This window comes from Halichoeres trimaculatus, unplaced genomic scaffold, assembly GCF_033239565.1.
Source record: "Halichoeres trimaculatus isolate MK-OKI-2021-1 unplaced genomic scaffold, fHalTri1.1 fHalTri1_scaffold_4, whole genome shotgun sequence".
Lineage (NCBI taxonomy): Eukaryota > Metazoa > Chordata > Actinopteri > Labriformes > Labridae > Halichoeres > Halichoeres trimaculatus.
This window is the reverse complement of record NW_027437182.1, coordinates 14,135,610-14,155,835: the sequence shown is the minus strand read 5'-3', so window position 1 is coordinate 14,155,835 and position 20,226 is coordinate 14,135,610. Positions and strand designations below refer to the sequence as shown.

General features: G+C 42.7%; 1 protein-coding gene across 6 annotated transcripts in view; it reads right to left on the bottom strand.

Annotated features, from left to right (window-relative positions):
- Window positions 1-16,679, bottom strand: part of ptprsa (protein tyrosine phosphatase receptor type Sa) — a 252,495-nt gene extending 235,816 nt beyond the window's left edge. For 4 of the 6 annotated variants that reach the window (XM_074667567.1, XM_074667570.1, XM_074667571.1 and 1 more), the window contains exon 1: window positions 16,382-16,679. The gene's annotated coding sequence lies outside the window, so the exon portion shown is untranslated. The remainder of the gene's footprint in view (window positions 1-16,381) is intronic. The other 2 variants (XM_074667573.1, XM_074667575.1) reach the window with 1 other exon arrangement.
- Between the last annotated feature and the right edge of the window lie 3,547 nt (window positions 16,680-20,226).

Sequence of the window (20,226 nt, the reverse complement as noted above, 5' to 3'; positions counted from 1 at the left end):
GGGGCGTGTATAGAGCCGTCATTGAGTTTGACAAACCAGAACGAGTAATAGAAAAATATCCAGTAGTGCCCGAGCTGAAGTGGGATTTTTTTGGACCTTTCTGTCTGTTACCATGTTCCAGTCTGGGCGGGGCTCCACTGGCCCCGGGCCCCGGACTATCACTCAGGCTGATGTATGGGTCCACAGGGTACAAATGAAACCTGTCACAACAAGGGTAATGATGTCAGAGTCACTATAGCTCACCGCTGGAGGAGAGCAGGAAGGGAGACGTGGTGAAAGGAGGACGTGGGGAAGAGAAGAGGCAACAGAGAGAAGAGAAAGGGGGGTCAAAAGTAAGAAGGAAAGTAGGCAAGAGAGAGATGAAGAAGAGAAAAAGGGGATTGAGAGGGAGAAGAATAGAAGCAGTGGAGGACTAGAAAGAAGTAGGCAGAGACCAAAAAGCTGAGGAGAAAGACATGAACAAAAGGGGAATAAACTGAGGGAAACGTGAGGGCGGGTAGATGAAGTGGATGGAAGAGGAAAGAAGATGTGGACAAAAGAAGTAAAAAATGGATGGGTGGGTCGAGTGAGGAGAAGCAGATAGGGAAAAGGATGGGAAGAATAAAAGGGAGGGGTAAGGTGAGAGCTGTCTGAGGATAGTCAGGAAGAATGAGAGGAGGAAAGCAGGACAGAGAGAGATTGAAAAGAGGAAATGGATTTGCATTTGGATTAGCAGCTATGGAGAAAAAAAAAAGTGAGGTGTGGGAATAAAACATCATTACAGTCAGAGTGTGAAAGTTCAATCTCGTCCTTGAGAACAATATTTAGACAAAATAATCTTATCTCAAGGTCCATTGAGTTTTTCTTCGTTTTATTTAGTGTTTATTGATTTTGTGGAGGAATCAATCACTTGTTCACGCTAACACACGTCCCACACCTCAACTGTTCATCTCCCTCCCCTGCTTAGGGTATAAAAAAAGTACAGGATGATTTTAGAGAGTCATCTCTATTTATTGAAGAAACGCTAAACAATAAAAAGGAACATAGATGTGGTTTTACTTGTCAGAGCAGCTGAGACCGGTGTCCTCTCTTTGTCCTCGTCCCCCATTATCATTGACATCATCCTCTCTGTCTCTCTCCAACGTTCCACCCTGCGCCCACAACACCAACACACACTTACACATATATATACACACGTACCCTGGCTGCATCATCCTCCTTGGCAATCTCTCTCCATCTCAAGACGTGGCCACTAATGGATTGAAAGTCTTGGAGAAGAAGCAACAGTCATTTAAAGATTAATGTCAGGCCTGGTATTCTGAAGGGCAGGCAGCCTAGCTACTCTCTCTCTCAGTGTGAGTGTGTGTGTGTGTGTGTGTGTGTGTGTGTGTGTGTGTGTGTGTGTGTGTGTGTGTGTGTGTGTGTGTGTGTGTGTCCGTCCAGTAGAGGATGTGCACATGTCATCCCTACAAAGATGCCCTCTTCATTATCAGCCATTAGGCAAAGACTCAGGAAAAGGAGGAAGCAGGAGAGGGTTATCTGGCTGCCCATACAGGCACATATCACAGCTTGTCATTTTATACTTTATCCTCGTGACTGGATGGCCATTAAACCCAAGGACTTGCATCAATTAATGTACCTCCCTTTATGTAAGTATGAATATGCTCTTCACTGCCTTTGAAACATGCCTCTTTACTGGCAAAATGACCAGTGATTTCATCTCCCATTAAACCCTTAAAGCAGAACAGTTTTGTGTATGTTATGTTTTCATCCTGCAGCAGAATCTTTGGACTCTGGATTTATTCTGCTCCCTGTTAGGAAACCGTATTCATAAACAGGAAGTGACACTCTCAATGAACGAGCACTTCAAGCCAGAGACTAGAGGTAGACTAATCGACTGTCTGTCTCCACCGCAGCAACCACTGAGAGGAGGGAGATTCTCATCGTCTGAATGCTGTGATAGTCCTGACCTCATCCTTTTATTCTGCCTCTTGGATGGGACACAAAATGTCTTAACAGATAGTAAATAAAATAACTGATTTATCACCTGAATATGAAATTTTATATCTTTACAATGAGAAAAAATAATTTTGTTCATGAAATCTTGCTTTTTTCAAATGCACACTGTAGCTGTCTGCTAAAAAGCTACAGGCCCATATCTTCATCTCATCATCACTCAAAACAAAGTTAGGTTGAGTTCAGCATATCCAATATGGCCCCCGTCAACAATGCTGTATCAGAAACAAATGGGTGACATCACAAACACTACGTCTATATCATAGACTATATAATTTATGGAAGTCGTCTCCACAGTCTCCCGTCTGTTCCTGATATGGAAAAATACTGCTATACTGGAAATGCTGCCTCAAGAGGTGGGCTTCCTCACTTTCAGCTATAGAGCACTTGAGAGATCTTCTAGATCAGCGAATTAGAAAAAAAAATCAACCCATACAGTGTTGTGTGCCAAAAGTGAAATAAGTTTAGACCCAACCTTTTTTGTGTCTTCTCTTTTTTTTGTGTGTGTGTGTGTATGTGTGTACCGAAATGTGTCCCTAGTATGTAGTCACTGCCACACACAGGGACTCAAGCATTCATATTGGAACAGCTCTGCTGTTCCAATATGAATGCAGATGTTCATGTGCAGATGTTCATTTTTTTGACGGACAGTGAAGGCATCAGAAAGGCTGTGAGTGGGCCAGAGTGCAGCAAGAGGGGAGGTGTATGTGTGAGGGAAAGAGTGGGCGAGCTGGAGATGATGATTTTCATTCAATGTGCCGGATGAGATTTTACTCGAGTTGTATGCAATTCTTGATGTAATGGAAACACAGGCAAGGTGCAATTGTATTTAACTGAAACCTCAGAAATAATGCTTTTATTTTGCGAAAAAGTGTTAAGGAAACGCAGCTAGAGATGCCGAAAGAGAAAAGCACTGAAGATGGATGGATGGATGGATGGATGGATGGATGGATGGATGGATGGATGGATGGATGGATGGATGGATGGATGGATGGATGGACAGACATGCACTGAACGGATAATGCTGCAAATTTTAGGGATGAAGGGGAGCGTGTGCGAATGGGGCTTGGTCTCTTTGTTAAAAAACCTAAGGCTCCAAACCGCAGGTATAACCAAGCTTCTAGGAACGATAAAAGACATAATTCCTTGCATCTTTTTCTGTAAACACTGAGCAATGCCTAAAGTAACTGGCACGGTGGACTGGTGGGTTGGAAGTCTTATAACTGGCACATCACATTACATTTGAAGATCAGCCAAAAAATCCTTGAGCAAGACACCGAACCCCTGGCTGCACTCTCTCAGTTCAAATCCTTCTGAATTATAACAGCTGAGACAACAAAGCTGTGTTTGCTGCAAGAACAACAATAAATGTTACAGCCTCTATGACTGTAATTTTCTATTTTAGGGAGTCCTTGATGAAGAAATTGTTTGATTAAATTAACACACTCAACACCAAAGAAAAGAAAAGAGAAGGAATGATATGATAACAGATCAAATGTGTTTTCTTTGATGCAAGAGTGCAGGATCATGAGGCAATCACATAGAGCTGCAACCTTTTAGTTTTTAATTCATTCTTAAATGTAGCAGTCAAAAGAAAGATAATATGTGAAGCTATTTCCCAGCAGTGTCTTTGGATAAATCAAGCGCAGTGGATCTTATTTATTGTTCTATCAGGCAACTGATCATCCAGATTCTTTCTGCAGTGGATACGCAGACTGGACTTGCAAATAAATTTTCTATTATCGAACAGCAGAGTAATCTGAGGTGCAGCCACTGAAAAATCCACACACACAGCAGACAGAGAAATGATTATAGCAGTAAATACAGTGCACAGACCACACATACACAAACAGACACACACACGCACACACACACAACAATCTGTACGGAAGTATCTAAAGGACAAAGAAGCACACATTGCATGAACGTTGCCCTTCAAACACACATGCTCTACCCTGTGTCAAATAGCTGCTTTTATCTAATTGAGCAGATGCCCCCGGAAAATATCCGTGTGCCGCTGCCGCTGCAGAGGAAGACACTTTGAACATCTGTGGTGTGTGTTCCTGTGAAGCCAGTGAAAGCAGCAGACCGAGTTCTGCTAAATATTTAATGGACCTGTCTGATGGTCATAATCGCTTTTAAGAACAATAGATGAAAACAAAGGGCGCCGGTGAAAGACTGCACCAGAGGTTAAAGCCACATCTCAGAGTGACAGAGCAGGCGGGTGGGAAAGGGGGGATGAAGGGTGGAAAAAAAAGGGAGAGGCACTTACTGAGAGGAAACATACATCACAGGTGACTATCAATGTTAAACTGCACTGGCGTTTGACCTGGGAACGTTATATATGGTCCCATGACAGGCTGTGCACTTAGGAGCTATTTTAGGAAGGCGACATACAGAAAGATGTACTGTACCTTCGAAACGTCTGCACACATGCAGTGCAGCCAGAGAGCATTTTAAACCTTAGTTTCATGTTGTGTGAACACTGCTTGGATTTTAACTAATCTCTTTGAACAGATTCTTCAAATGAATGTAATATTTGATGTTTGAAGCTTTTTTATCTTTCTCTTTGTAGCCTCGGTAGCCTACGAACATCAGTGAGCCTGGGTTATGCAACTGTGAAACCAATAGGCAATCATTTGGTTATTCTTTTCATTATTTAGATTCAATAAAATTTGAGAATAAAACAGCTCTGTCATAGACCATGTCTTTTAACTTCATCTCCAGTTTTATTTCTCCTGTGCCTACTTAGACAGCTCCTGGAAAATGAAGCCCTAGCCTGTAAACTCCCATGTGCACACCTAAAGTCCCCAAAATTGGCCCCACAGCTTTGAATATTAGCTAAATGTTTGTAAAACTGTTTTTTTGATGGACATATGATGTTATTACTTTTATTTTTAATTTCTAATGTCTTACAAAACAAGTTGGACAAGAACCACACTAATAGCTTGACTGAAATCCCAAAGCCCTGCCCTTTATCACAAGGGTCTGAGTGGGCCTGCAGTCGTTGATGGGATTCACCCGTTTGTCTTCCCCAAGAAAGGATAAAATCACGAGTATTGGTTGGTTTCAGCTTGGTATCAGAGCTCTATGATAAAAGTATTACCTTCTTCTGGGCTGTAGAGCCTGAGCATATGAAGGGCATGAAAAAATGTCAGTCAAACAGAACTCTTCATGCACTGCGGGGCGCAGGATAAGAGGAGAGAGCTTTCCAGTGCCAAGTTTATCTCTGTGATGTCAGATGGATGTAGAGATAGTTCAGTCATACAGAAAGAGTTAGTTAGGCTCAGGCAGGATGAAAATGCTGATGTATGAGCTGGTAGTGCTGAGAAAGTGAAATGCTGTGTGATCGACTGTGGTGGAATTTTTGGAAACGTTCCAAGTTTTCTAATTTTGAAGAAACATATCTTTATTGTAAACAACTATGAACTTTGTGATTGTTTATTGAGCTGCACTGGCTGAATTCCACCACATCTGTGTCCAGAACATCTCTGCTGTTTCTAAGCACTGGATTGCATAGTTAGCAATTCTAATTGATGCAGTGACTGCCACTTTCTTTTTTAAGATTTAAATTACGATTTTGGAGGCAACATGCAAACAGCAAAGACAACATAAAAGGAGAGGGACAAGAAATCTTCAGGCAGTGACAGTTGTGCAAGTCTTCCAATTTTTGTCTGTTGTTATTATGTGTTTATGTGCTGAGGTGTTTTTTTTCTTGATCCCAAACTACACCCCCTGTTGGGGAATTGTCTGGAATTGACGTTTTTTCCCCTCTCCTCTCCCAATGTTGATATTTCATATCTGTTGCTATGGGACACTGGGCAGCTGGTGGCCCCTATGTTAATCCCATTCCTGTCTAATCCCTTAGACATGTTTTCCCATGTCTAAGTTAGTTTTCTTATATGTCTTGGTAGGGATGTTACTGAAATGAAATTTCACCTCTGGGATCAATCAAGTATTCTGATTCTGTTTTTGACCATCACCAGGTTTGAGATTGGATTCTTAAAATTTAGTGCGCATGTTCTTTCTGTATAATGTAGGTTTAGTGAAAACATAAATAATATTAAAAATTACATTTAAAAAGAGTCACTTTGGATAGACTTTTTACTTTTCAGGAGATTAAATGTCAGAAATAAGTGATGCAAATTGTGCAGTTTAATCAATCTATTTTCTTCCTGTAAGTTACATTAAAATGCTGTACTTGTTTTTTACATGTTCACTAGCAACATCAAAGCAATAACTGAGTTTAATGTCTTTTGGCATGTTTGACTAATGACTTGAAAACAGTTATTATTGATGTACAAAATGTGAATTATTCATTAGACACAAGTATCTTTCAGTTCAGTAATACCCTGGAATTAACTGTCATTTGATGAACTTCCTCTGTTTTGTTCCCAAAACTGAATTTATATTGTTTGGTTAAGATCTTTATTTCATAATTTACGAGGGAACCAGATAAAACTTTTGAAGTCAGGGGCTGCAGAGGAGAGAGCTGTGCAGTTCTGCACAGGGGGGAACAGAAGCCGTGAGAAGGGGTAGACAACAGGGAGATGTAAATAAGACGGGAAGAGAAGAAGGAGAAAACAACACTGGCAATCAGCGGGGAACGGGATGATGTTGAGCTGAAGGAGAAGCAGAAAAGCGCTTCAGGAATCAGACGGAGAGAGAGGGGGAGCCGAATGATGGACAAGGAACAGGAGGGAAAAACACTGAGTGGATTGACATGAAACAGGAGCAGGCAGCCAGATAACCAGAGAGCTTTTTTTTCCCCTCGTGTCAATTAAAACAGTACTTGTAAATGTCACACAGAAGAAGGGAAAGGAGGAGGATGTAGTTGAATGAAGGTTATGAAGAGGGGGACATTTCACCTTTGACCATACTTACAAGGAAGCGGGAAAAAAAAGTTGACATAGGAAGAATACATGCCTTCCATGTCTTGGAAGATGAATCAATTTGATGAACAGGACAGGTTTGAAAAATTGGCAGCCCTATTTGGAGGTTCGTCAAAGGTCTGGCTGATTTATTTCGCAGGCAGCGATGGGAGGGAAGGTTTACTGTGTCCGTGTTTCCAATCCAGATAACATGAGGAAGCTAGGGGAACTGTGGGGGCGATGGTGTGCATTTCTTGTTTTTTTTTTCTCTTTAGGTTTCTGGGGTTGTAAAAGAGACAGGGACAAATGGGGAAAAAAGGTCTATTAGGGGGTAAGAGGTCAGAAGAGAGATTGAGAGACAGAAAAACGAAAGGAGTGGGATAGGTTCACTTCTCAGTCAGTCGCCTGCCTCATGCTACATCACAGCACTGCACCTCCCAAGGACAGAAGCCAGCTAGCTCAGAGGAAAGCAGCGCTGCCAGCACTTAGCCAGGCCCCATAAACAACCAGTTCACATTTGTCTTTTCCTCTTCACCCAACAAAGCGACAGCAGAAATAAATTACCTTTAAGTAGACCTTGCTCCTGCTCCTCTCTCTCCATGTCCTCTTCTTGCATCAGCAGCATTTCTAAGCTAACGGTAAAAAAATCAACAACACAAGGAAGAAGACTGAATTCATCTGAATTCAGTTGTCACAATAAAGACTTCCAGTGTTTATTCATGCTACAGAGTTGCTTCATTTACTGGAGGATAAAACATTCAGTCTTTGAAACTTTTAGAAGTATAAAAGTTGGATTAGCTTGATTTGCTACATCAACAAAGAAAAAGGTGGCAATATGCTAAGGAAGTGGAGTGTGATGTTAGCTGGATTGTAGCATCACCCCAGGCCTCAGTGAGACTTCTCTGACTGGGGGAGTATGACATTGCAAAACAAAAATTTAGTAGCAACAGAATGCTCTAACCCTTCCAGTAAGCAGAGTGTTCCTTTGTAACGACAGCTAAAGGGAGAAAACATTTCCAAACACTTTCTCTCTTTTGGGTGAGCGCCAGGGTTCAGACAGGGTGTCGTGGGAGTGAGGAGGGAATGCTAATCTCAGCTCTACATCTGCACCTAATGGAAGGTGAAGGTCTGACTTGTGTCAGGGCTTATGAAAGACTAATGCACAAGTATGCTTGCCTCCCTCCCATCACCTATACCCTCACTTCCTGCACCCCCCTCCTTGAGCTCCTCCTCCTCATTAAGCCTCTGCCCCCCCCCACAGCTGTGATACAATCAGTTTCTCTCCTGTCTATGAAACATTGGTCAAAGGAGAGCAAGCTGAGAGGCTCCTCAAATACCTTACATGCCACAAATGCCACGCTTTAAAAAGCAACAGCCACACATCTATCATCCCTCATACGCTGGTCAGGATTCTCTAAACACAGAGCACCTGGCTGCATTATCCACAGGGGGCCACCCATACATAAAGACGTGTCTGAAATGCAGTTGTTCCATGGTTATCAGAGCTAGCTGCCTTGATCCAGAAAAAAACACAAACAAAATATCCACCTTGCACTTAAAAGAGGAAACTGAGCCAGGTTTTAACCCCCCTCCTTTCTAATCATAGTCCTGTTTGCAGTAGCACTTTGGCTTGTGTCCTGCCATTAGCTGCTGCTATTGAGCTAGCCCCTGGAGAGAACACAGGTTTGTTAATCAAGCAAAGGCAAAACAATTACTAGTATCCAATAATCAATGGGCGTGGACAAACAATAAATCTTTTGTGGCTGCTCTAGAGAACGACAAGTGGTGGGAAATGGCTTCTTACTAATTAAACAGAAACCTGCTGGTATGCTATCGTTAGCTAATAGCTATGCCGCTACACCGTTTAGCCCATCTGATTAGACTGTTTGACACAGCTGATGTCACAGACCATTACAAACCGCCCCTCTGTTTTTGTGCATGCTTGCTAAGCTGCTGTGAGACTTGCAGCTCTATCCCTCTGAGGACTTTGAGGTTGCTTCTTCTTAGCCGGAAAAAAAAAAAAAGAAACATCTGCAGTATTAATGTAAGGTAGACAAATAAAAGCTGAGGGACTTTCAAAACAAGCAGCTACCTACTAATTAGGTGGATAAAATAAACATTTTTACTTATCAAAAAAGATACATAAAAGTGCTATCACTGCACATATGAGGCGTGAAAGCATACCTCTCTAAGAATGACAGGTTTAATAAAGTATAGAGAAAGGAATTCCAGCTGTCTTTCTTTAAATCAAAAATCCTGATTTGGCAGCAGGCAAAGGCTGGAAAACCTAATAGGGTGCTGGGAATCACAGCAGGAGGAGGAGAGCCTGATAGTGAACGCTAGGGGAATCAGGTGAGACAAATCCATCTGGATTTATGAGAGCCGTGTAAGAGCTGCAGAGTATAGACAAGGCAAACAGAGGGGGGTTTACAATGTGCAGTTATGAGGGTTCAGTTTTAGTTAGCATGCTGCAAAAAAATGCCGAAACAATATGCCGGTGAACTGTCAGAGAAGCATTGTGTCTGTTTGTGAAATATCAAATATCTACATTTATTTTGTAAAGTCTACAGAAAGTATGGCAGATTTAGAAATAACGATCAAACTGAGATGAAGCTTTTCTTTGAGTTCTTCCAACAAAAGCCAACTAAAAGCAAGTTTTTCTGTTGCTTTTATTGCGGTTTCTTTGTAAAAAGTTGCATTAAAGTTGAATCTGGTGAAAATAATGAAAGGCTGTGCAGGCAGTCGAGCTGACATGTCTCCGCTTAGCACAGCAGCAACCATAACTCTAGCATGATCAATAGTTGTTCATGATGTGCTTTGAATGAGACCAATCCTCCACCCTCTGTTACACTCTGTCTCATTCAACCTTACCTTTCATGCTTCCTCGCCTCATCAAGTGATCTTCCCTTCATCACCACTTTCCAACTACTTGTTTCTCTCATGTTTACTCCTCCTCTTTCCACCTATCCTCCCTGCCTTTATTTCTTTACTTCCTCACTTCCTCTGCTTCTTACCTTCTCAGTGTGAGCTCTTTTACATCCTCTTTTTCCTATGTCCTCTGACCGATCCCTTCCCCTTCCTCACCTTTCTGTCTCCCTCTTGCTTCCCTCACTGCTCCTCACTTTCTCTACCTGCAAGCCTCAATGTAATTTACATGCCCACCATCTCCTCCTCCCTTTTTCCCCCTTCTTGACAACTCAACTACCTCCATCCTGCTTTTTCCACCTTGTGGCTCGCTTGCTGCCCTGCAACCCACAGTTCACAGGTTTCCCAGGACACATTGTTGCATCCCAACGGAAGCTTGCACAGCATTCTTGCCATAAATAATTGAACAGGCCCCACATGGCCAGGCACGCTCAGTCTAAATGGATTATTCTGGGGGAGATCAATGCCGGCCTGTGAGGGTTTTATTAGGGCTTGCGGATGAAACGTACAAGGCCACCTCCAATGCTCTCCTCCCTCTGTCTTAATTCTGCTGGACTCCAACGCGACACTCTCAGTACCTTCTCTATCTCCCTACCTACACCTTCGACCACCCCACCACACCAAGAGAAGACCCCGGCAGACGCCTTAGAGTACAGGTCTGAATTAAACATAAACAACTATCTAAGACAGTGAATGAATCATTCATTCTTTATGATGCCTTCCACTATGATGCAGGCCAGTAGTAAACGGGCGAGACAGCATTTTGTTATTCCTGCCCCTGTCAAGACACATCATCCTCACAGACCCCCACCATCATCAGCCCCCGCTCACCAGCATGACGGGAAGCATGCGGCGATACCCACTGGAGTTGTCATGGGCAAGAAAAGGGGGGCGGGGGGTGAATTGCTACCGTGACCTTCAAGAGTTACAACCCTCGGGGATGGGTGGAGGCTATGGTGGCAAATAACCTCCTGTAAGCTTCTCTCCCTTGAGTTGATTTACATCTGTCTCATCCAGTGAGCCCCCTAATTGTCTGCTTTCCGGAAAACACCCCACCAAGCTGGAAACCACGGGTAGCTTGTTAGAAATTCAGATCTATCCAGTGGAGATGCTAAATTAAAATTCTACCTTTTGTGTAACCTTCAGTCATACACTGTTGATTCCTCCTGCAGTGCTGTGGCAACAATCCTCCAAACACATCTTCTTTTACTTTTAAAATTGTCTTGTGTTTAACCAGGTTTTCCAACTCAGTAGTGAAGTGAAGGCTTCAAGGCAAAGACAGTGTGAGGAGAAATGCAATTAAGATAGCCTGACACTTAAAGCCCTTATCCCTCCAAGTTGAAATATTTGACAAATAAAAAGAAATATGAATCCAAACTTGTAATACAACACATTTTGAAGCCTGTTAGACTGACTGATTCAAGGTTTTCATTATCTCCTTACAAAGGCAAAGAAAGCCCATGTGTCCTTAAAGAGATAACTTCCTCTTTCACCAAACCCTTCCTGGAAATCTTTGTTTTTCATTTGAGTTATTATCAAAGTAAGCTAATAATGTCTGTCTGCTCATTCATGGGTGTACCCAAGAAAGGAATCACTTAAGTATAATTTGTCCTTCTTTACTTTTGAATATGTTGACAAATAAGGGTTAAAAAAGTATTCTTTGAATCTACAAATGGAAAGGGGCCAAAATATGACCCCTGTGGAGCCCTGAAAGCATTTTGGGTAGCTCCAAGAAATAAGAGCATAATTATTGCCCAAATGAAAGTGAGACAAAACTGCACAGAGAAAGATAAAGTTCATTAGCATTTGCACTATAAATGTTTGTGACATTAGAGGCCATAATGAGTTGATTCTGAGTCAGGGTGGACCTTGTAATGTCAGAGTCTGAAACACTAAGGTCAAAAATTGATTAAATATATTCTTTTAAAAAGAAGTTGTTCAACTAAATGCTCTGTCTTGGTCACAGATCCTGGCTTTCATAATTGAAGCTGTATCATGAAAAGTTAGACTGGCCATACTGCAGTGCTTGCAGTTTTTTCTTTTCCTCTCCACGGTGTATTCACACTGCATTATTTGTCGGCATATTCTCAGCTTCCCTAAAAACACACATTCGCACTGCAATTATCCTTGAGTTAAGAGCCTTTGAATGCTTAAGATGCAGCTCTTAACCTGAACTAAGACTCCCTCAGTGATCATGATGTGTTCTCCTTGCTGGGGAAATTAGACCTCGACAAGGTTACATTTTCCCTTCCACCATGCACACTGTTGTGATTTCTGCAAAAACAACATAATCAGATCTCCCAAGCAGGGAATAAAGGAGTGTGTTAACTCTTTAAGGTTGTTTGATTATAGCTACGGCTGGTAGACATAGACGGACATCGCATGGTGAAGTGGTAGTTTGAAATGAAGCTTAACATATTTGACAGGGAGAGCGGTACCTCGAGGCTGTTAACCCTTTCCATTTCAATCGAACGGTGTCCCTTTGCTTCCGAGGAAAGAGGCTGGAGCGTCTTCAGGATTCCCCATCTCCTGCCTCCCTGACATCTTGGCGTGTACCAGAGAAAAATGTGTACACATCAAAGCCATTAAAATGTCAAGCTCAACGGGTGGGCTTAAACCAGGTCGAGGAAAACTTGTGAATTGTGCATTTTTTGCCCTCATTCTAGCTCTCACAGCCTCGTCTAAAGAGCTTAGCCATTTGAAATAACAAACCAGTGTTGAAAAGATGCAAGGACACTTTTCTTTCTCTGCTGTTAGAATATTCCAGCACTCATTTGCATGTGGATTTGAAGACCATATGCTTCCTGACAAGATTTACTGTACGGCACGGAGAGGGTGGACAGAAGGCTGGGTACAAAAACCCTGTCACATTATACAAACCATCCCCAGCTTTTCTTTATTGATTAACTCCAGTGAAACAACCATAACCACTCCTACAACTCAAGCGATGCCAACTTGACCACTGAAAGGTATAAAAAGCAAACAATTCTGATGTGTTTGCATGAGAGGTTTGGAAAGGATGAGATGGGATACTCTGAAATGACATTTCGCTGCTTAGAATTTCAAATTCTGTCACAGGCGGGGGAAAAACATGAGAGGGAAAAAAAGCAGGCCGCTGTTTATCTTGAGGTGACAACTAACAAGCACTGCTATCCTGGTAATTAGACTGCCGCAGTGCACATGGGCGAAGCTCTCCATAAAGTGTGCCCATGATTAAATATTTTCTTCTCTCTCTTTTGCTTTGCATGTCAGGTTCCTTTTAACGGTGCAGCTTCTGTTTCTTTTTTTTTTTCTTTTGCTGCATTAATGACACGGCCACACACTCAAGCTTCAGGCCTGTTATGACAGTCCAGAATGTGACTTATAGCCGCTATAAATGTATATGTGTCATACGTGTGCTTGTGTGTGCACCCACAACATGTGCCGCGATTCTCTGCACGACTGAGTCTTCACACCCCGGCTTGTGACAGGTGAGCATGATTGAAGTGCGTTTCTGCAGGAGAGGAAACAAGGGATACTTGAGCAGGCCATCCAATCACCCATCTCATACATACACAGTGAGGCTGTTTGATTGATGTCAAATTCAGGGGGTGGAACGAGGTGAAAAGCTAACCTGCCTCGTCTCCACATCACTAAAAAGGGTGACCTGCTGTTTGGATATCAAGTAGGCTTCACAATGAGAGTTTTCTAATTTAAATCTTTTAAGTTTCTCTGAAAGCTGTGGGGAGAGCAGCGTGATATCAAAGGTGTGAGAAAGGAAGAAATTTCACCTTACACCTCAGCTACCTGAGCTGCTGAGCTTCTCATCAGGGTATCTTTAAGGTATCCAACCCCCTGAGGGCTTCTTTGATGAACCCTTTTCATCCAAATGCTATCCTGAGCCTCAGAGAGCTTCATACAATCCAATTATATTCTTGTTCTCAAAGAAATCCTTCAATTCCACTGCTAAGGTCCTCACTTTAGACCCTCGAGGAATGCACAAGTTTTAGAGTGTGTGGCTGCTCTGCATGTCCAACACAGGTATTTGATTGCTCCGTGAGCGGGGAGACGCTCCATAAAACTTGTCCAGCCCATTAAGTCTGAGAGAAGACTCCGGTAATAGCTGTCCTTCCACATGCCTGTCTGTAAAGAGAGACTGCCTCCTCCCTTCAGTGAGCGGCACAACATGTAACTACCGGGAGAAGGTGTAGAGACACATCCATACTGAAGATTTATGACTCAAGCATCTTACGAATGATAGCACAAACTCACGTTGGTGCTTTCTTGCATCAAAAAAAAAAAGATTTAACTAAAAAGGAGCAGAATGAATGCAAATCACCCTCTAAGCACCAAAGCATGCATGACATCATTTGTTTCATCACCGTGGTTCAGCTCCACATATTTAGGAGTCTTCCTTTGCAGGCGACCAAAGAAAAAAGTGCATGAAATATGGAGAAGGCAAAACTCAAGAAGCATATGATTGGTTGCCAGAATAAATCTGTGGCAGCATAAGTTTGAATATCATTTAGAAAGGTCCGTGGACTATTTCCAGAGAGGTTGCTTGGGTGCAAGTGAGGTGTGTGTGTGTGTGTGTGTGTGTGTGTGTGTGTGTGTGTGTGTGTGTGTGTGTGTGTGTGTGTGTGTGTGTGTGTGTGTGTGTGTGTGTGCCACTTCTCAGACAAATCTACTGGTGGATGTTACCTGCCTTGCCCTGATGCTCCTGGGCATTCTGCTGTGTGAGTGTGTGCCTGTGTGTGAGGAAAGGATGAGGGAAGAGGGAGCTGGGGGGGGTCACTCCAAATTTCTCATGTGACGGCGCATAACAGGGAATTGTAATACACAGCAACATCATAAATTTGATTACATTACATTGCACTGCAAGCCTGTGAGCCATTTCCAGGCGCCATAAAAACGCTATAACTTAGTTACCACGGGTACAAAGAAAAATGAATAAAGCCATTTTCTTTTAACAACCCGAGCGCTGGCGAGATATTGTTCTCTCCTCTGGCTTTTATGAGATTTGCAGACGCGCGATGCGCTCATTTCGATCGAAGCTTGAGACGGAAGAAGACGGAAAATGAACAACTGTGGAAAGAAATAGATGATATTGTTCAAAAACAATTGTTTAGAAATATAAAACGCGTTTTTTTTCCATTTAGGTTAAAGGAATCTACTCTGAAGCTTTAACTTTATGAGGCAGATGAGGCAGAAGACAAAAGAGGTGTTTGCACTGATTTATTAAATGCACTGACAGAAAAACGACACGTCCAAATCTTTGCAAACTTGCTCAATTTCAGTCAAAATGAGCATTTTTCGTTGCATATGTGCGCGTGATTCCAAAGAACCGGCATTAATGCGAAAATCCTTATCAGAAACAGAAAATCCTTTGATCAGATTACCATCTACAAAGTTTGAAGTGCTCATTTTTTAAGGGACGATGAACTCATTGATCATTTAGACCCAGATAGGAGTGATTACGATTCAACTTGGAATCCTCAGCCTTCAACAAGGGCACCACCTGCACTTTAAAAAGTCACTGTCATTGCTGTGCTGGCTCCACCTCAGTGGACCGGTGGAAAACTCGAGTGGCGCACCACGGGGGAAAAAAAACTGCCTTTTACAAGGCACGAGAACGTGACGCGCAAATCTGGTCCTGGGGTGTAGACCAAGACTACAGTATTCTCCAAAGTCCAACATGTACACCTTAGGCTTTGACAGCAGATCAAACAAGCAGTCTGCACACACACACACACACACACACACACACACACACACACACACACACACACACACACACACACACACACACACACACACACAGAGGAAACTGAAATATCGAAAATGGCATTTCCGATTGATGCCTGCGAGAAGACTTGCCTGTCTCATGATCTACGGGCATGTTCTCACACAAAGCATCTCACGGTCGACTTGGCCAATGAAGACCCCCCCCCCCGTGGAGATGCACTTATGATTGTGAGATTCCCCCCCCAAACGCTCACACTCACACACCTCCGCCCGACAAAAAGGGATGATTCAGAAATATGCGTTATGCTCCAAAAGCGTTAAGCGAAAAAAAAAAAAAACTGTGGGAGAAAATTCACGAAGATCCCCGTGCTTCCCTCTGCTACAGTAACACCCAGCTTTCTTTTCTCCCGCAGATTAAATTGTAATTAACTCTCTATTGGGGGGGATTAAAGGGGACCGTCGTTCAGAATGATGGATCTCCTTCATACCACAGCAGCAGATCTGCTCAGCTCACCAGCAGCAGCAGCAGCAGCAGCTCTGCGGTGGCGGACTCTGGTCTCCCGCTGAGTCCAGGACTATGTAGCCCCCCTTTCCATCCTCAAAGCTAAGTGACAGCTTTAAAATTCTTATATGCAGTACTCTGGGATGCTGCTTCTCTTTTTGCACTTGCCTGCGTCTTTTCTCGGGTATTAAGACGGCAGGATAACGCACGGCTCGTGCGCTCCGATACGATGCCCACATGCAGGTTTTTGTAAGCACTGAGATAGTGCCAAAGCTCTGATTTCAAGTCAGATACGGTGTAAATAAATACCCTAAGAAGCAGGGTAGAGACATAGAGAGGGAAAAAAAGAAAGAAGTGTGCCTACCTTCTCGTCAGCCTCAGAGTTCCTCTTTCTTTTCTTTCCAGCTTATAAACCCTCACATCTTCATGGTTAAAACAAGCAGTAATCCTCGGGTTTGTGTTAAATGTGTGCGTCCCCGCGACAGGTCCAGTTGAGGTGCGGTTCAAAGGTCCACTCTGCCGGGTTTAGTAATGTTTTTAAAATCCCACCCGAGGAGCGCAGGTTGCTCAGGACGCGTCTGGGTGTTCGGCAGGAGGAGTCGCTCCCTCAGCAGCAGCCGCCGTGCGCACTTGGAGAAGCCAGAGCTCTGTCCGCGCAGGGAGGCTGAGGGAATGATGTCATGCGTCCGGCCCTCCCTCTCCAGCCACCCCTTAACTCACGGCTTTCTCCATCTCCTCTCCTCCTTTCCTTTATCGTCCTTTTTTCTTTATTGAAGAACATTCGCTCCTAAAAGGGGACAAAAGAGACATTTCACAACCTCTAAAGAAATCTTGGTATCTGGAAATAAAACTCGACTGATTGGGAAAGAATAGTTTTCACATTTTCTGGATCTAAAAAATGTTAGACATAGCCTACCATAAAAATCTGCCTTTTGGTTTTAATAACATTTTCTCCTCATGTGTTCTCATTGGGTTTACAGCTTTGGATTCATGTCTGCTTAACTTGCTTTAGGCAATATTTTTTTGCAGTGCTCCACTTGACGTGATGAAGTCATGCCGTTCCCCCCACGCCTCACTTGAGGTATCGTCCAGTGGCATCGTCTGCCTGCCTTACCCGGGATAAGAGAGGAGGTAAGGTAGCATGAAACGGACCAATGCACGCCGCGCACACACTCAAGACTGCCCCCTCCTCCCCTGTGCAGCCTGAGTGTCTTAAAGATAAAGCTTCATATCTGCTCATCAGAGTTTAGCTGAGGTTTATTGTACATATCTTATCTACACTGCAAACAAAATGTGCTGTTTAACTTCTAACTTCATCTTCTACTCAGTGTCAATTCTGATTTTATTAAAGATACATTGTTCTGTTAAACACCCCCAAAATAGGCTATATTTCTTTTCTTTACTGACATATACTCATTCCTGAATTCTGTCAATTCTTAAAGCCTGAGCTTAAAAAACATTTTCCAATTTCTGTCAAATATATTCACATTCCTCACAATGGATGAGTAAGCTATGAGATATTTCATCACACTGACTTTGCTGCTGGCTTCCATATATAAAAAAAAAGAAAAAAGAAAAAGAGGAAGGGAAAAAAAGTGTGAGGGCATTTAATCAATCAACTTCAGCTGCAGGTTTTACTTAATCAAATTTTTAAAGTGGCTGCTTTCCTCTGCTCTGTGTAATGGTGCACTCATTCCCTCTCAGGGACAAGCTGAACTGTTGCCCACTGCTGGGGCTCAGTCATTCATGCTTTCTCTTAACGCATGGACTTGTTCCTCAAAGTGGGTACATGGATTCAAGTAGATGAAAAGAGCTGGTGGACATGTGATGACAAAGGTTCCTCAAACAATCACAGCTGACATGTAAATCACCGCAGCAGGACATGTTTTTTTTTAATCTACATGAAGAAATGACGAGTGATGAAACAGCATCAGAAGCCCTCAAGTCATATCCTGCAGGCATGCGGATGCTGGGGTGGTTTGAGCACTGCACGAATGCAGGACAGCGTTGGCAGTAGCAGGACTGCCCTATTGGAAGGATACATTTGTCATGTGATTGTAAGAATGACGCATGTTGAGTGTGAAAGCATGAGTTGCTTGGCTTGCAGACGTAACTCTTGGTCCAAATTGGTAAATTTTACATGATTGCACACCAAGAGTAAGAAATAACACAGGCTGAGTATTTATTCGTCAGCTGCTGACTCCAAAAGTCTGGCACTTTCAAATCTTTATTGTGCGTCTGCATCACCTTTTCGCTTAGCCCTTTGTGGTGCTTGATTTTAATCTGCATATCTACACAAAATGTAACAGTATCATAATCTTAAAATTTTCATGTTTGATTTTGATGAAACTGTTTGGATGTATGGGACATTCACACAAACGACTTTACACAAATAAACACAAATGGCACAAATCTTGGCAGCCACAACAGGGTGTCCCTGGGGTCTTAAAAAGTATCAAAAGTTGATAAATCAGTTGTGGGAAAAAGTTTATTTTCCTCTTTGCAACTGTTACAAACTAACCGGACACACCAGACAGTTCTATATATCCGCAATGGAAGTAGTCCATCTGGTTCAAAAATGTTTTAAGGGTTGGAACCTTCAGAAATAACCCCACCTGGTGATTGGACGATCATTCTGCTCGTCACACTTGTCACAGACCAGCATGAAGATCTGGAAAAAGCTTTAGCATCTCAAAATATTTCTCTCTAGATCATAAGAGTTTCTCAAGCCTCCTGAGAAAATTTTTCTGACTTTTGATGACCTGGGATCTTGGATTCTTACGATTTAGAGAAAGCTTCTCCTGATCTCAATTGTTTTGAAACAAATTTTCTTTGTTAAAATCACCTTTACAACGCAATGAGATAAGGTATTTATCAATACAGTTACGTAGCGCTGTTGTTTGAGACGTGACAACAAGCAAAGTTGTAATTTTGTGAGGCGCGGGCTATACGTAGCGCTAGCAGCCCAACATATCTGTAGGCTAATGTGACAACAAACTCAGTTTGTACAGTAGTTTAGTAGCCGTCCGTATGTAACGCTGAGAGAAAGCAAATAACACAATTTCAAGCACATGTCCTAAATTTTGACAATGATGCAATAAATTCTTATCTTTTTTCTGCAAGTTGGCCTTGAATAACTACTGTTACTTTTTGTGGGAATGGGAATGTCAATTAACCTACTTTTAGTTTCATTTATTCTTTCAAGCTTTATTCCCTCTCAGCTTGTCAACTGTCAAAGATCGGTTGCTAACAACAGCTTAAAGTGATACTCCGGGATGGAACAAGTTGGGTCCTATCACAAGGTTTGGGGCAGAAATTACCCCTACAGCAGTGTTTTTGTGCAGCAGAAGCCCAGGGAACACGCACCAAAGACCCCCTCCCTGCTCGTCTGCCGGTTCCCTATGCACTCAGACGGGGCCATTTTTTACTTGACCAAAAACACAAATAAACGGACTCCCACCAAAAAGTTCTGATATTGGTCTGCATTCACGCTCTATTTAGAGAATTTTCAGTGCGTTACTTTCACACAAAAACACCTCTAAATAAGGCTCTAGCTCTCATCGTGTCGTAAAATGGCGCTATCTCCGCTACAGAGCCTCAGCTTGCTACGAGGCGCTCGCCGCTTAGTGTATCAGTCTGTGCGCGCGGCGTGCAAGATATAAACAAAAGCAGGTAGTCTGCCAGGACGAAGAGACACAATGATAGTTGAATGTATTTTACTTGTCTATTGTCTAGTTTTGTTATGTATCAACTGACACACACTTGATATGCAACAACTTACCAGCTGATAGTTTGTTGCGTGTCAACAGACAGACTCTCAAAATAAAGTTACCCAAACACTTGCACAAATCCTTTGCATGTGAAAACCTACTTGTCATTAAACCCCTGATTTTGAACTTTGAATGCAGTGTATACCTGCTCTCTCTCCCTTCCTCATCTACTTTTTAGTTATTTATGTTTATCCCGTTTATTGTGAATCCACACATGTGCATCAACCCTTCAACTTGATGAATGCACCTTACCTTCTGCACAGACACTTGTTTCCATTTTTTTCTGTCTTCCTCAAAATATTGTAAGGGGTAACCTTAAATGTTGGGAGTGATTGATTGCCTCAGTGAAGCACTGATGGATTGTCAAGCTGAACTGATATGAGCTGGCATTTTGGCACTGATGGAGAGCCAGTCAGATTTGAAGGGAACCAAAACCTGC